This window comes from Neofelis nebulosa, chromosome 14 (assembly GCF_028018385.1).
Source record: "Neofelis nebulosa isolate mNeoNeb1 chromosome 14, mNeoNeb1.pri, whole genome shotgun sequence".
Classification (NCBI taxonomy): domain Eukaryota; kingdom Metazoa; phylum Chordata; class Mammalia; order Carnivora; family Felidae; genus Neofelis; species Neofelis nebulosa.
In genome coordinates this window covers 82,251,226-82,267,121 of record NC_080795.1, presented here as the reverse complement: position 1 = coordinate 82,267,121, position 15,896 = coordinate 82,251,226, and positions in this window count along the sequence as shown.

The window sequence follows — 15,896 nt, the reverse complement described above, 5'->3', positions numbered from 1 at the left end:
GTTTTTCAAGATCCACCTATGAGTGAAAACCTATGGTATCTGTCTTTTTCTGCCTGACTTATTGCACTCAGCATAATACCCTCCAATTCCATCCACGTTGCTGCAAATGGCCAGATTTCATTCTTTCTCATTGCCAAGTAGTATTCCATTGTGTATATAAACCACAATTTCTTGATCCATTCATCAGTTGATGGACATTTAGGCTCTTTCCATAATTTGGCTATTGTCGAGAGTGCTGCTATAAACATTGGGGTACCAGTGCCCCTATGCATCAGTACTCCTGTATCCCTTGGGTAAATTCCTAGCAGTGCTACTGCTGGGTCATAGGGTAGGTCTATTTTTAATTTTTTGAGGACCCTCCACACTGTTTTCCAGAGCGGCTGCAGCAGTTTGCATTCCCAACAACGGTGCAAGAGGGTTCCCATTTCTCCACATCCTCGCCAACGTCTGTTGTTTCCTGAGTTGTTCATTTTAGCCATTCTGACAGGTGTGAGGTGGTATCTCAATGTGGTTTTGATTTGCATTTCCCTGATGATGAGTGATGTTGAGGATCTTTTCATGTGTCTGTTTGCCATCTGGATGTCTTCTTCGGAGAAGTGTCTATTCATGTCTTCTGCCCATTTCTTCACTGGATTATTTGTTTTTCGGGTGATGAGTTTGGTAAGTTCTTTATAGATTTTGGATACGAACTCCTCATCTGATATGTCACTTGCAAATATCTTTTCCTATTCCATCGGTTGCTTTTTAGTTTTGTTGATTGTTTCTGAAGGAAACTGAAGAAGACACAAAGAAGTGGAAAAAACATTCCATGCTCATGTTTTGGAAGAATGAATATTGTTAAAATGTCAACACTATCCAAAGCAATCTACACATTCAATGCAATCCCAATAAAAAATGCACCGGCATTCTTCTCAAAGCTGGAACAAACAATCCTAAAATTTGTATGGGACCACAAAAGTCCCTGAGTAGCTAAAGTAATGTTGAAAAAGAAAACCAAAGTGGGAGGCATCACAATCCCACACTTTGGCCTCTACTACAAAGCTGTAAGCATCAAGACAGTATGGTACTGGCACAAAAAGAGACACACAGACCAATGGAATAGATGGAGAACCAAGAAATGGACCCACAAATGCATGGCCAACTAATCTTCGACAAAGCAGGGGAGGATATCCAGTGGAATAAAGACAGTCTCTTCAGCAAGTGGTGCTTGAAAACTGGGCAGCGACGCGCCGAAGAAAGAACCTGGACCACTTCCTTACACCAGACACAAAAATAAACTCAAAATGGATGAAACGTCTAAATGTGAGACAGGAAGCCATCAAAACCCTAGAGGAGAAAACAGGCAACAACCTCTTTGACCTCGGCAGCAATAATGTCTTGCTTGACACGTCTCCAAAGGCAAGGGAATTAAAAGCAAAAATGAGCTATTGGGGACCTCATCAACATCTCTCTCACTTTCAAATCAAAAGCTGGAAGTGATTAAGCTCAGTGAGAAGGCGTCAAAGCCCGAGACAGGCTGAAAGCGAGGCCTCTTGCACCAAGGGGTTCGCCCAGTTGTGAGCGCAAAGGAGCCACTCTTGAAGGAAAGTACAGGTGCTTCTCCTGTGAACGCGCGGATGATAAGGAAGGAAAACAGCCTCGTTGCCGATGTGGAGAAAGTCGGGTGGTCGGATGGGAGATCAGATCAGACACAACGTTGTCTTAAGCCAAGGCCTGGCCCGGAGCAGGGCCCTCCCTCTCGTCCGTTCCACGACGGCTGGGGGAGGCGAGGGAGCCGCGGGAGGAGAGCTGTAAGCCAGCAGAGGCTGGTTCCGGAGGGTTCGGGAAAGAAGCCGTCTCCACAACCTACAAGTGTGGGACGAAGCAGCCAGTTTTCCAGAAGATCGAGCTCAGATAGCCAGCGAAGGCGGCTGCACTAAGCAGCAGGTTTTCGGTGTGGATGAGACGGCCCGGTCCTGGAGGGAGACACCGGCCCGGACCTCCGCAGCCAAAAGAAGTCGGAGCCTGCCTTGACAGCCCCGGAGCACGGGCTGGCTCTCTTGGGAGGGGCCGACGCGGCTGGTGACTTCAAGAGGGAGCCGGTGCCCAGTGACCGTGCTGGAATGAGGGCCCGAGGAGTGGTGCTAGGTGTCCTCCATCTGTGCCCCGGCGGTGGGACCACAGAGCCGGGCTGGCGGGCATCTGTCCACGACACGCTTGACTGGGTATTTGAAGCCCACCCTCGAGGCCTTCTGCTCAGAAAACAAAGATTCCTTTCAAAGTCCTGCTGCTCCTGACAAGGCGCCTGGTCACCCCAGAGCCCCGCTAGGGATGGACGCGGGGATTTGTGTGGTGTTCGTGCTGCTAGCACAGCATCCGTTCTGCGGCCCACGAATCAGGAGTTAACTTTTGACTTGCGAGTCTTCTTACTTAGGAAATACATTTTGTAAGGATACAGCTTCGGGGCACCTGGGGGGCTCAGTCAGTTGCGTGTCCGACTTTGGCTCGGGTCGTGACCTCGCGGTTGGTGATTTCAAGCCCCACGTCGGCTCCCCACATCTGCCAGCACAGAGCCTGCTGCAGATCCTCTGTCCCCCTCGCTCTGACCCTCCCCCGCTTGCGCTCTCCCAAAAAATAAATACCTATGTTTTTTTTTTTTTTAAAAAAACATTTAATTAAAAAAGAAAAAGGATATAGCTTCCATAGACAGGGAGTCCTCGGACGGATCCGCGCAAAGTTGACAACCTTATGGAAAGCAGTCACTCTTCTAGATGCCACGAAGGACCCCTGTGATTTTGTGGGAAGAGGTTGAAACGTTAACACCGACAGCAGTTTGGAAGAAGTGGCTCCGACCCTCGTGGAGGACTTTGAGGGGCTCAGGACAGCCGCGGAGGACGGCCCCGCGGAGGCGGTGGGGACCAGAGGGCCGGGATCAGGAGCGGAGTCCGAAGACGGGACCGAACTGCTGTCATCTCAGGATAAAGCTGACGGGCGAGGAGGTGCTGCTCGGGGAGGAGCAGAGAACGTGCTTTCTGGGGACGGAAGCTCCTCCTGGCGAGGATGCCGTGGAGATTGTTGGAAGGACAACAGAGGATTTAGAATATTCCGGAACCCTAGTTGGTAAGGCGGTGGCAGGGCTTGGAGGACGTCCCCACTTGGGAAGGAAGTTCTGTGGGTAAAATGCTGTCAGACAGCGTCACCTGCTCCAGAGAAATTGTTCGTGAAACGAAGTATCCGCGGCCATAGCAAACTTCACGCTGTCGTCTTGTTTTGAAACTGGCCGCCGCCGCCCTGGCTTCAGCGGCCGCCACGCGGACCAGCCAGCAGCCGTCGGCCTCGGGCAGACCCTCGGCCAGCAGAGAGATGCACTGGCTGAAAGCTCAGATGACGGCTAGCGATTTTTAGCAAGAGAGTATTTTTTTTTAATGTTAATTTATTTATCTGTGGGGGGGGGGGCTTGAGTGGGGGAGGGGCAGAGAGAGGGAGAGGGAGAGGGGGAGAGAGACAGAGAGAGAGAGAGAGGGAGAGAGAGAGAAACCCAAGCAGGCTCTTGGATCCGATGCAGGGCTGGATCTCACGAACCATGAGGTCATGATCTGAGCCAAAATCCAGAGTTGGACCCTTAACTGGCTGAGCCACCCAGGCGCCCCTAGCAAGAGGGTATTTAAAAAAAATTAAAAAAAAATTTTTTTTTTTAACGTTTATTTATTTTTGAGATAGAGAGAGAGACAGAGCATGAACGGGGGAGGAGCAGAGAGAGAGGGAGACACAGAATCGGAAGCAGGCTCCAGGCTCTGAGCCATCAGCCCAGAGCCCGACGTGGGGCTCGAACTCACGGACTGCGAGATCACGAGATCGTGACCTGAGCCGAAGTCGGACACTCAACCGACTGAGCCACCCAGGCGCCCCTAAAAAAATTTTTTTTAATGTTTATTTATTTTTGAGAGAGAGAGAGAGAGAGAGAGAGAGAGAGAGAGAGAGAGACAGAGCACAAGCAGGGGAGGGGCAGAGAGAGAGGGAGACACAGAATCCGGAGCGGGCTCCAGGCTCCGAGCTGTCGGCACAGAGCCCGACGCGGGTCTGGATCCCACGAACCGCGAGATCATGACCTGAGCTGAAGTGTAGCAAGGGAGTATTTTTAATGAAGGTACGTACATTGCTTTTTAGACACAAAGCTGTTGCACGCTTAATAGACAACAGTGTAGTGTGAACATGACTTTTATAGCCACGGGGAAGCCAAAATTTCACTTGACTCGCTTCGCGGCGACGTTTGCTTCGCCGTGTGGTCTGGAGCCCAGCCCGAGGTACCGTAGGCGCCTCTATTCTTACCTGCGGTTGTTTGCGAGGGAGGCCGCCGGAACCCTGGGCGCAGAGGGCGCAGGACTCAGTGTGCGGAGGACCCTGCTCTCCCAGCACGTGGTCTGCTCGCCTCTGTCACTGGTGTGGAAATAACAGCCTCCTCGGCCGACCCTCCTACGGCCAAGGGGCTTCGCTTCCGGAAGACATCAGGACCACAGCAGCCACAAGCAAAGCACTTTGGGTTTTCATTTGCTTATTTTTTTGTGAGGGCGTGAGTTGTGGTTAGGGTGTGGGCCGGGTTTCCTTCCTCTATTTGGGGTGCTCTCTTTATTTGTGCTTTATCCCAGGATTCAACGTGGTTTGTGAAGTCTGATGCTCGGTCACATTAGCTACTGTCCCCCGGGCGGCCGCAGACAGCACCTCCTGAAGGCGCACGTAAGAGGACACCGCCTAACGGCGAGACGGGTGCACGGGACTCCCCGGAGTGTCTGCGTGGGGTGCACACATGTGACTTGGGGTGTTCGCCCACAGGATGGGCTGAGGGGCTCACCTTCCCTGGCACCAGCTGGATCCCGGGGTGGGGCTGGGGTGGGGACCCCGGGGGGGGGCGGGTGGTGGGCTGGGCCCTGGTCCAGGCCCAGCTGTTGTGCTGGAGCCTGATCTGAGAGTCAATGCAACCATGCACACGTTCCCTTTCTGGGGGCTGGGACCCGAGTCCAGGAGGCACAGGTGTCTCATAGATGCCCTTGGACCCCGAGATCTGGCCCCAGCAAAGACGGCACTGAGGGAGCACTGGACCACGGGCTACCCGGGGAGAGGGCTGGACGAAGAGCCAGGGGCCTTGCTGCCAGAAGCTTGGGTGTGGTTGGGGGCATGGGGGCAGATACACACGTACGTGTTCGGTGGAACCCGCTGTGTGGGAGGGCTTGAGCTGGGAGCTGGGGACAGAGAGGTGGCAGGCACTCGGAAACAGGAAAGGAGGGAAGGCTGCGTCAAGGACGCCTCATGAGGAGGCAGTAGTTGGTGGGATCCACCAGGGGGAGATTCCTGGTGGAGGTGGCTTTTGAGCAAGAAGAGACCCTCAGAAGGTGGAGAGGGCTGGGCCGGCTGTGGGAGAACCATCCAAGGCTGGAGAGGAGTCCGTGTAAATTACTAAGGGCTACCGGCCACACGTTTCAACCCCCTACCATCTCGAGCCCCAGGATGCCTCCCACTCATGCTTCATGTACACTGGCTGCCGTGTCCCGGCCACTGCCGTTAGCACACACGCCTCCCCTCAGCGATGAGCGGGTCTGAGCACTGACACCTGGGTGCGGGGAGAACAGTGTGGACAAGGGAGACATCCTCAGGGCGGGGAGGTCCAATGGAGACTGCTGCCAAGCAAGCAGGGCCCCAGACACTTGTTGAATATGGTGGCTTGTGGTTGGTTCTACAGAAAACAGTCACTGGAGATGCTGTGAGAGCACACAGCTTGAGGAGCGGTGTGGGGGGCTTCCCTGGGGAGGTGACATTGAAGACAGGACCTCAGAGCTGAATAGGACTTGGCCAGTTGCAGGAGAAGGGGTTAAATGGCTCCAGCCTCGGTGAGCGGCGTATGCGAAGGTCCTGAGGCAGGAATCTGGCAAGTATGGGAGCTGAAAGGACAAAAAGGACAGCGGTTGGAGCTGAGGCGGTGACAGAAGAGGTGGGAGGGGCCAGGGGTCACGGAGGGCTTTGGACTCTATCTTGAGAACAATCAGAAGCCCCTAAAGCATTTGGACACTGAGTTTGTGATAGCCGCTCTGACCTCCTCTGGAGAATGGGTTGGGGCGGGTGGGAGTGGGCGCAAGGAGCCCGGGTGACACCCTGGCGGGGGTCCGGGTGAGAGACGGTTCGGCCGGGGCCAGGTGGGGCCTGGGGAGGACAATGGATGGTCAGAGAGCTCCCAGAATATTGCTGGCCCTGCCGGCAGATGGACTGCTTGGTCTCCTCTCCGGGGCCTGACCCCTGCCCTCTTGTGTCTCTCTTTCCGCTGGGGCCCCTTGGGCCTTCCCCCACCTGGGGCTCTTCCCCACAGATGCTGTTTTTTCTGGTCTTTGCTGTGTGTGTATGTGTGTGCACACGCGTGTGTTTGTGTCTGCACATGTGCGCGTGTGGACGTGTGTGCATATACAGGTGTTTGTGTCTGCGTGTGTGCATGTGTGTGCATATGCGTGTGTTTGCATGTGTGTGGTTGTGTGTGTGCATTTTTACGTGTGTTTACGTGTATGTGTGTTTGTATTGGTGTGTGCGTGAGCGTGTGTTTGTCTGGTGTCTACTGAGGGCATCTCGGGCCCTCACAGCGATGAGACACCCCCCGGGCCACCTCCTTCAGGAAACAGGAATCCCCAACATCAGTTGCCCCTCCGCCGACAGGGACACCCACCAGGAACTTCAGGGGGGCCTCGGCCTTACAGCCTGTGCTGGGTTCATGCGTGGAAGGCAGGGCAGTGGAGTGGAGGGGACATGCTCCTCTTCACAGGCCTCTCTCCTTGGTTCCCAATCCAGGCAGGAAGGGGTCGCATCCCTGTGGTGCGGGGTGGGGGGTGGGGGGAGGGGACTCACGAATGGAGGAGGGGACTCTCAGCCCCCCCCTTGAGGGGAAAAGGCAGGAGGAGGCCAGGCCCCGTGGGCCCTGTGCGGAAGTCGGGGAGGTAAAGCCGGGGCAGGGTAGGGTAGCCTGAGCACCCCAGTGGGGTGGAGGTGGGGGAAGAGGAGCTGTGGGTGGGGCTGAGAGCCGCCCCACCCTCTCCCTTCCGTGTAAGGTGGGTGCTGGTTCCGTGGAGGGCGTGGTATTAGCCCCTGATCTGGTGGCATCTTGCCCCTGGGGGGGTGTCCTGTGGGGGGGGGCTGTAGCCACACATGGGGCCTCTATCCTGTCCACGTCCTGCTGGGCCTGGGGGGAGCCCCTTCCCAATGACGGACTGTCCCCTTCCTGCTCTGCCCCTAAGGTGGACCCCTGCTCCTGTCTAACTTGGAGGCCCCATAGGGGCGCCTGGGTGGCTCAGTCGGTTGAGCGTCCTACTTCGACTCAGGTCATAATCTCGCGGTCCATGAGTTCGAGCCCCGCGTCGGGCTCTGTGCTGACAGCTCGGAGCTTGGATCCTGCTTCGGATTCTGTGTCTCCCAGTCTCTCTGCCCCTCCCCAACTTGTGCTCTGTCTCTCTATGTCTCTCAAAAAATAAATAAATGTAGCTTGGAGGCCCTGCTGCCTGCCCCTCCTTCCCAGGCCCCTGGGCTCTGCAGGTGGGTCTGGGTGTGACTGAGTCTGCCGGGCCCAGGACGCATCCCTGGGTCCTCAGAGCACAGGAGGCCCTCCGGCTTCTTGCACGCAGGCAGCTGGCCAGGGCTGGGGGCACTTCCCTCTCACAGCGCCTATGACACCCTGTGTTTGTTTCCTGCAGCAAATCACAAACTTGGTGGCTTAAAACAATAAAAAGTCTCTAGGGGAGGGTCCTTCCGGCCCCTTCCGGCATCTGGTGGCTCCAGGAGGTCGGTGGCCTGTGGCCACACCCAGGGTCGGCCTCCGTTGCCGCGTGACCTTTCCCCGTGCCTTTGTGCCTCGCGTCTTTCTTTTCTCATCTAAGATCTCCAGATGTTGGGTCTAGGGCCCACCCCAAATCCAGGATGACCTCATCTCGACATCCTTAACTCCATCTCATCCACAAAGACCTTTTTTCCAAACAAGGTCGCATTCACGGGTTCTGGTGGTTAGAACTTGAGCGTCTCTTTGTGGCCACCATTCAGCCCACGTACACCCTGCCTCCCACTATTCTGGGGGCTTCTTGGGGGTCAGAAGCTTTCTCCCTCTCTGAGTTCGGCGGCTTTTCAGGAAAGGTTTGACACAGCGTCCCCGTCAACCCTTGGCTGAGAGGCTGGCCCTGTGAGCACGCAGGGCAGTCTTCGGGAAAACTCCTCTGTAGCTCTGGCCCGCGGCCGCATCCGTAGTCTTGGACGGCTCGGAGGGTTCTGACAGTGTCGGCCGAAAGACAAGGCCGGGAGCTCTGGGAGCACATCTCGGGCAGGACCCCGTCCTCGGCCCCCTGCTGTCAGGGCCTGATCCGGGGTCCTGTCCTCTCTGCTGCTTCGGCAGGGCTAAGGGCTGAGTGCGGTGGCTTTTGACGCTGTCCCTGGTTCTGACCACCTGAGAGCTGGCTCTGCTCTGGGACTGGCCCACTGGCCAGTCATCCGGGGCCTGAGCACAGCGTGGGATGAGGGTTCCTGCCGGTTTTGCGCTCAGGGACTTGTCACTGTGCCCCTAGGCAGAGCGAGGTCTCCGTGCTCCCTCACCGGGGTCTGGGGTGTCTGCGCCAGGGCGGGTCCGGAGGAGGGAGTTGAGGCTCCTTGCAGGACCTGTGCAGACCGCAGGGCCAGGGACACACAGGGACTTGCTCTGCTCTGGCTGTCGGAAAGAAAGTCCTTTCTCCTGCTAATCGTGACTGATTGTTACTCTTTGTTTGCAAAATCCTGATAGGGTGAAACTGACCTACATGCATAGGAAGGAAGCCGAGTAGCTTGGAAACTGGGTTAGGAATCACCATCTCCCTGGCAACCAAGCCCACCCAACATGGGGAGAGCGCAGTCTCTGCTCTCTGAGGAGCAGGCCCAGAACCGCACTCCCCAGGGGCTGGGGCCGGAAGCCTAGGACTTTAGTCTTCAAGACATCTGACATCTGTTCCCCCGCCCCCTCACCAGGCCCAAGTCAGGCCCCGCCCACTTGCGTGATCTTTTGTTGCATAAATTACTCCAAAACTTAGGGGCTTAAGGCAACACGGTTTGTGCTCTCCCGGTGTCCCGTGGGCTCGCAATGCAGGCGTCACCTCTACGTTGGGGTCCCTGAGGAAGCTGGGGTCAAGCTGTCGTCCGGGGCTGTGGTCTCATCTGAGGGAGGCCTGGGTGGGGGACCCACTTCAAGCCCCCTCGAGTGGCTGTCGGCAGGCAGGACTCACCCCCTCCGCAGGCGGGGAAGCCGGATTCCCCGAGGATGAGCGGGAGAGAGCCTGAGCCTGCCTCAGAAGCTGTTCTTTTTATAACCTTGTCTCAGGGACACCATCCCTCCGCCCTCTCTCTTCACCACAGGCAAACGGCTAAGTCCAGCCCAGGCTCAGGGGAGGGTAGCAGGGGTGTCCCAGGGGTTCTGAGAGCCCACCCACCACACCGCAGGTTCCAGATGTTGGGGGCTGGCCGCCTTGCCCCAGGCCTGGCAGAGACCCTTCCCCCTCCCGTCTCCTCCTCCTCCCCCCTCCTCTGCCCACCCCCGCTCCTCCCTCTTCCTCCTCCCCTTCCCTTCCTCCCTCCTCCTCCACCCCTTTCCTCTTCTCTATCCTCCCTCTTCCTCCCTCCTCCCCTCTTACATCACTTGGCTCCCCTCCCAATCACCCTGCTCCGTCCCGTCTCTGGGACTTGGGGCTTGCGCCAGCCTTGTCTTCCAGGCCTTGGTTCGCTGTCTCCTTCCAAGGCCCCGTCCACGCCCCCCAGCTCCTCTCATGACAGCTCACATCACCCCACAGCCGCCTTTCTGTTTGCCGGCTCTCCCCTGCTGCCTCCCTCCCCGGGGTAGGGCTCGGCTGTCTCTTTGGCTGGTGGCAGGAATGGATGACTGTGCCGCGGTGGTGCCCTGCCAGACGCTGGGCCAGACGCCCAGTGAGCACTTTAGTGGTGGCATTGTGTGTGCTCCCCACAATGCTTTCACAGGTGGCTAGCACCCCCTATTCTACAGGCGAGGGACCGAGGCTCAGGAGGTCACGCAGCAGGCCCAGACCATCCCCCCCCGCCCCCCCCCCCCCCCCGAGCATGGCGTCTCCTGTCTTCCCCCAGAGGCTGGATGTCACCACTGTGCTGTTCTTTCTGCTTCCTGGAAAGAGGCCCTGGACGAGCCGGCTACGGTCACACACGACATGCCGTCGAGAGCACAGAGCAGAGCCCTGTGCGCTTCAGGAGCTGCTGACCTGCTGGGACTGAGGTCTCAGTGAGTGTGTGAGTGAGCGTGTAAGTGTGTGCGAGCGTGCGGGTGTGGCAGAGGAAGTGCATTAGTGTGGGTGTGGATTTAGTGTGAGCGTGGATCTGTGACGGTGTGAGTGTGCCTATGTGTGAACGTGTGTGTGCACGTTAGTGTGCACGCGGTGTGAGTGTGTGGAGCGTGTGCACGAGCGCCGGCGGCTGGGGGGTGAGGAGCCCTGAGTGCTCCCTGCAGTGGGAGCTCCCCCAGCCTGGACCCTGGGCCGGGCGCTGTGCTCAGGCTCCTTGCAAGCTGCTCTCCGGGCTTCTAACACTGCTGGGAAGGGGTTCTTCGGAGCCGACTTGAGCTTCGAGAAGGCTCAGGTGTCTCGAAGGGGACCCTGCATGCTGAGAGGTGGTCTCGGGCAAAGGCAGATGATGCAGGCATGATGGCCACGGAGCCCTGGAGCGGTGGCCGGGGTCGCGTAGCTGCCCGTGCTGGGTGGGGGGCGACGGCAGGCTCCCAGAGACACAGTGCATTCAGGGGAGGAGGTGGGAGGAACTAAGATCTGACCTTCGTTCTGGGTCCAGGGCCACCAAAAGGCCGGCTTGGGGGAAGGGTCCAGACTGCTGACTGCAAAAAGGAAGTGCAGGCTGGGAGGGAGGGAGGTGTCGGGATGGGTGTTACAGGCGGAGGGAGCCCGTGAGCAGAGGCTGGAGAAGCAAAGCATCGGGGAGCACGGGCTCCTCTGAGGCTGTGGCTTGACCTGGTGCAACCTCCTCTGCAGGAATGTTCCTTTGATGCCTGGACATTGGCACAGGGAAGGTGGAGAGGAAGGTGGCAAGCGGGAACAGCACAGGTGCTCAATGCTGGTGGCAGAAAAGCCCCCAGGACGCTGGCCTGGAAGGAGTGGGCCGCCCCAGGTGACAGCTGACAGCTGCCCCTGCCCGGGACATGTGCTCAGACCTAGGCAGGGGTGGGGGAGAGGAGTCTCCCCAAGCTGGGAGAGCACTGGGGCTTTGCCGGGGAGTCCCGTGGGCACGGCTGGGGCCCGGGAGGCTCCGGGGAATTGGAGGCGGTGTAGCCTGGGGACGGGTGTAGCCTGGGGACGGGTGGCTCAGAGGGACCAGAGAAGGGAAGGGCCTCTGTGTGAACCCTTGCTGGGACTTGAGCCAGAGTGGGCCTAGGTGTCAAGAGGGTGACACACGGACAGATGGACAGACAGATGGACAGCTCCTGGACTCAGGCAACAGTGACATCCTGCGAGGCACTCGTCTCCCAGTGACAGGACCTGTTTGCACCTTCGCTGCTTGGGCTGGACCCTCAGCTGGCCTTGCTGTCTCTGCACTTTCTCGCCTGGAGACCCCACCTGTTCCCTCTGTGCCGACCCAGACCACACGTGCGTCTCCAGCCCAGACCCTGCGCTGAGCCCCGCAGGCACTTGCGACCCGCTGTTGGTGCCGTCCAGGCGTCCCCAACCAACGAAAAGGCTTTAATGCCTCTCATGGCCAATGTGCTCACCGTCCTGCCCTGGGTCCACCCGCTTCCCGAGCCAGAGCCCCGGAGGTGGGCATCCTGGGCACACGTGGCCAACTCTCGCGAACCCATCCGCCTGCCCCATTTCTACTGCCACCCCTGGTCTGAGCCGCTGTCCTCCTCACTCCCCCTCCCCCTCCCCCGCCCCGGCCCCATTCCATTCTAGAAACTTCCAGGCCATTCTCCACTCAGCGGCCACGGGGATCTTCGGAAACGTCGACTAACGATGTGTGTGCCTGCCTCGGCCCCTTCCCCCTGCATTTCCCTATGGTGTTGGCGGGAAGTCTGGGAGAGTGGGGGACAGGGACAGAGACGGCAGCGGGCTTCGAGCTCCAGCAGCCCTCACTGACCAGGTGTAAGTCACTCCCTGTAACGGGCCGGGTTCTCCAGAGAAGCAGAACCAATGGGATGTGTACAGTTACATAGAGTCGTCGTAAGGAATTGGCTCGTGTGATTTTGGAGTCTGGCAAGCCCAGAACCCACAGGGCACGCCAACGGGCAGAAGAGTCAGTAAGAGCCAATGTTCCAGTTCAGGTTCAAAGGCTGTCGGCTGGCACAAGCTCCTTTTGCTCAGAGGGAGTCAGTTTTTGTTCTATTCAGGCCTTCAACTGATTGGATGAGGCCCACCCACACCATGGAGAGCAATGTGCTTCATTCAAAGTCTACTGATGTAGGGGCGCCTGGGTGGCGCAGTCGGTTAAGCGTCCGACTTCAGCCAGGTCACGATCTCGCGGTCCATGAGTTCGAGCCCCGCGTCAGGCTCTGGGCTGATGGCTCGGAGCCTGGAGCCTGTTTCCGATTCTGTGTCTCCCTCTCTCTCTCTGCCCCTCCCCCGTTCATGCTCTGTCTCTCTCTGTCCCAAAAATAAATAAAAAAAAAACTTTGAAAAAAAAATTTAAAAAAAAAAAAAACAAAGTCTACTGATGTAAATGCTTTCTTTTTTTCTTTTTAATGTTGATTTCTTTTTGAGAGAGAGAGAGAGACAGAGAGAGCATGAGTGGGGGAGGGGCAGAGAGAGGGAGACAGAGGGTCCCAAGTGGGCTCTGTGCTGACGGCAGTGAGCCTGATGCGTCATGAACAGCGAGATCATGACCTGAGCTGAGTCAGACGCTCAACTGACTGAGCCACCCGGGCGCCCCTGCTGACGTACATGTCAACCTCGCCTGCAGACATCCTCACAGAAACCACCAGGACAACGTCTCACTAAATATCTGGGTGCTGTGACACACGGACGTTCTTTCCCTTCCCACGTGAGGCGCTGCCCCCTGGCCCTTCCGCTGGTTACCTGGAGGCTTTCTCCTGCACCCTTATCGTCCGAGCGCTGTCTAAAGTCCGTGTCCCGCGCTGCCTCTCAAACAGCGCACGGGTCTCAGGACCCTCTGACTCAGTCACCCCGCCCGTTGCACGTGCCTTGTCCTCGGGTTCAGTCTTTTCAAACTTCACGTATCAGACATTCTTCCCGCCTCAGGTGACGACCCCAGCTTCCATTTCCCTTCCAGAAGCCAGTTTCTTCCCACACGCTTCCTTCTCGAGTCTAGCCCTTCCTTCTGGAATACCTTTTCCTTCTGAAGTGCATTCTCCAAAAGTTCCTTTAATGAAAGGCCGCTAGCGGTAAACCCTCACAACTCCTCCCAAGTGTTGTCAGAAAACATTTACGTGCAAACTTCTCATTATCTGAAAAATTTATCGTGTGCTTATTTTTGGAAAACTGCCGAGGTCCCGCCCCAGCAGGTCCGGGGGTTCCCGAAGGATGAACGGCGTCGGCGAAAATAACAAAGGGACACGGACAACGGAAGTGGGTTCGACTGGCCGCTTTATTGCGGCAAGCGTGGCCTTATATTTGTTAGCAATTTTCTTGTGGCGTGCGTTATCTATGTTTCTCAGCATTACCTAATTCTAAAAACGTTCTTTTGTGTAATCATCCATTAAGGAACAACATAGTTATTTTCTTGTAACGTTCCCTCTTGCCCTTTCAAGGTCATCCAGCTCTCAACACCTCAAGTGGAACTTTTACAGGGACATGACTTCTTAACGGTTCCTTTGAAACATTTGCGGCACAAGGAACAAAAGGTTCCTTTGGTCTGGGTGCCGGGAGGGAGCCAGGAGGGCCCTGGAAGCCCACGCCTTATGCGCTCCCAGAGAGACAGTGTTTACCTGGGAACTAAGGAGCCATTCTGTACCTTAACCCACCAGGTCCGGTTATCATCTGGAATGCCTCCTGGGGGCCAAGCGGGCCTAGGGGTTGGAGTGACTTGTATCCATAGGTACATTCCTTTGCTGCCGGAGTGGGGATTTCGAAGCCATTCGTCCCCCTCCTCGGCTGGGAAATATATGGGCCCATCCTTCCTTTGGGTAGAGGAGTCTTTATAGGGGGTGGCAAGGGCTGGGTGCAGGGCCGCATGATTGCCCTGCGGAATCTTATTTCTTTCCCCAGTGGTTCTTCTCCCGGGGGGCCGGTCATGGGCAATGCCAACCGACAAATCCCCAGGCACTTTCATTGGTAGGGGGGCTGCCCCGACCAGCGCTAAGGCCAAATTACATAAAAGCAGGAGTACAAGAAGCTTCCCTTCTGGCGGGCCGCCATGCAGCCCCGATCCGTCCACCGCCCGGGCCCTGCCATCAGGCTCCTTGGATAGCTTGGCTTCCGGCAGAAAACGGTGTAGAAAATTCTTAGCTGGCAGGTACTTTCCTTTGAGCACTTTGAAGACACTTACTTCACAGTCTGGGCACCCATTTCTGCTGTCAGTTTACCTGCTGTTTCTTTAGTGCTGATATCGCTTTCCTTTAGGCTATTTTATTAAAATTTTTTTTAATGTTTATTTATTTTTGAAAGACAGAGAGCGCGAGCGGGGGAGGGGCAGAGAGAGAGGGAGACACAGAATCAGAAGCAGGCTCCGGGCTCCGAACTGTCAGCGCGGAGCCCGACGTGGGGCTCGAACTCAGCAACTGTGAGATCACAACCTGAGCTGAAGTCAGATGCTTAACCAACTGAGCCACCCAGGTGCCCCATCTTTTGGCTGTTTTAAAGATCTCTTGCCGTTGGTGGTCTGTGATTTCACTCTGCTGTACCTAGGTGTGAATTTTCTTTTTGTTTATTCCATTTAGCATACATCGCGCTTCTCTGTAAATGCTTACCTGTCACCAGTTCTGAGGCGTAATCTCTTCGAATACTGGCTGTCTTTCCTTTGGGACTTTGGCCACACGTCTCTCGGCTCTCAGCATGGTGTATGCTGTGTGTCTCAACCTCTCTTTTCTATTTTCTGTCCCCTTATCCCTTGCACCGCAGTCTCGATAATTTCTATAGATTTAAATTCCAGTTTGCAAATTCCTTCTTCACTTGTATCTAATGTGCCGCCTAATGCATTTGCTGTTTTTTTCTTTTTTTACAACAGCTTTGTTGAAATATGACTCACATACTATAAAGTTCACCCTTTTAAGGTTTTTAATCCAGTGGTTTTTAGTCCACTCACAGTGTTATGCAAGGATAGTCTCTATTTTTAGAATATTTTCATCACTTGAAAGAACTCCTTGACCACTAGCAAGAAGTCCTCATTCCTTCTTCCTCCCAGCTGGAGGCGACCACGGATTGACTCTCTCTCTTTTGGATTTCGCTATTTCGGACATCTCATGTAAATGAAGCCATATCATATGTGTTTTTAAACGACTTTATTTTCATTTAGCCTAAATCTTTCAAAGTTTCTGATGACCTGCTAATTTCAGTGAGCGCTTCTCATTTCTAGTTAATTTTTTTTTTTTAACATTTTTTATTTATTTTTGGGACAGAGAGAGACAGAGCATGAACGGGGGAGGGGCAGAGAGAGAGGGAGACACAGAATCGGAAACAGGCTCCAGGCTCCGAGCCATCAGCCCAGAGCCTGACGCGGGGCTCGAACTCACGGACCGCGAGATCGTGACCTGGCTGAAGTCGGACGCTTAACCGACTGCGCCACCCAGGCGCCCCATTTCTAGAGGTTCCCCTCTCCAACAAAGCACAGTTCTGGCACTGCCTTGTTCTTTCCTACAATCTAACTTCAACCTACCACACAAACGAATCTTGTATTCTGTATCGCACACTTTCAGTTTAGAAGGTTTGTGGAGATTTACATCCGTATCTCCTCATCGCTTC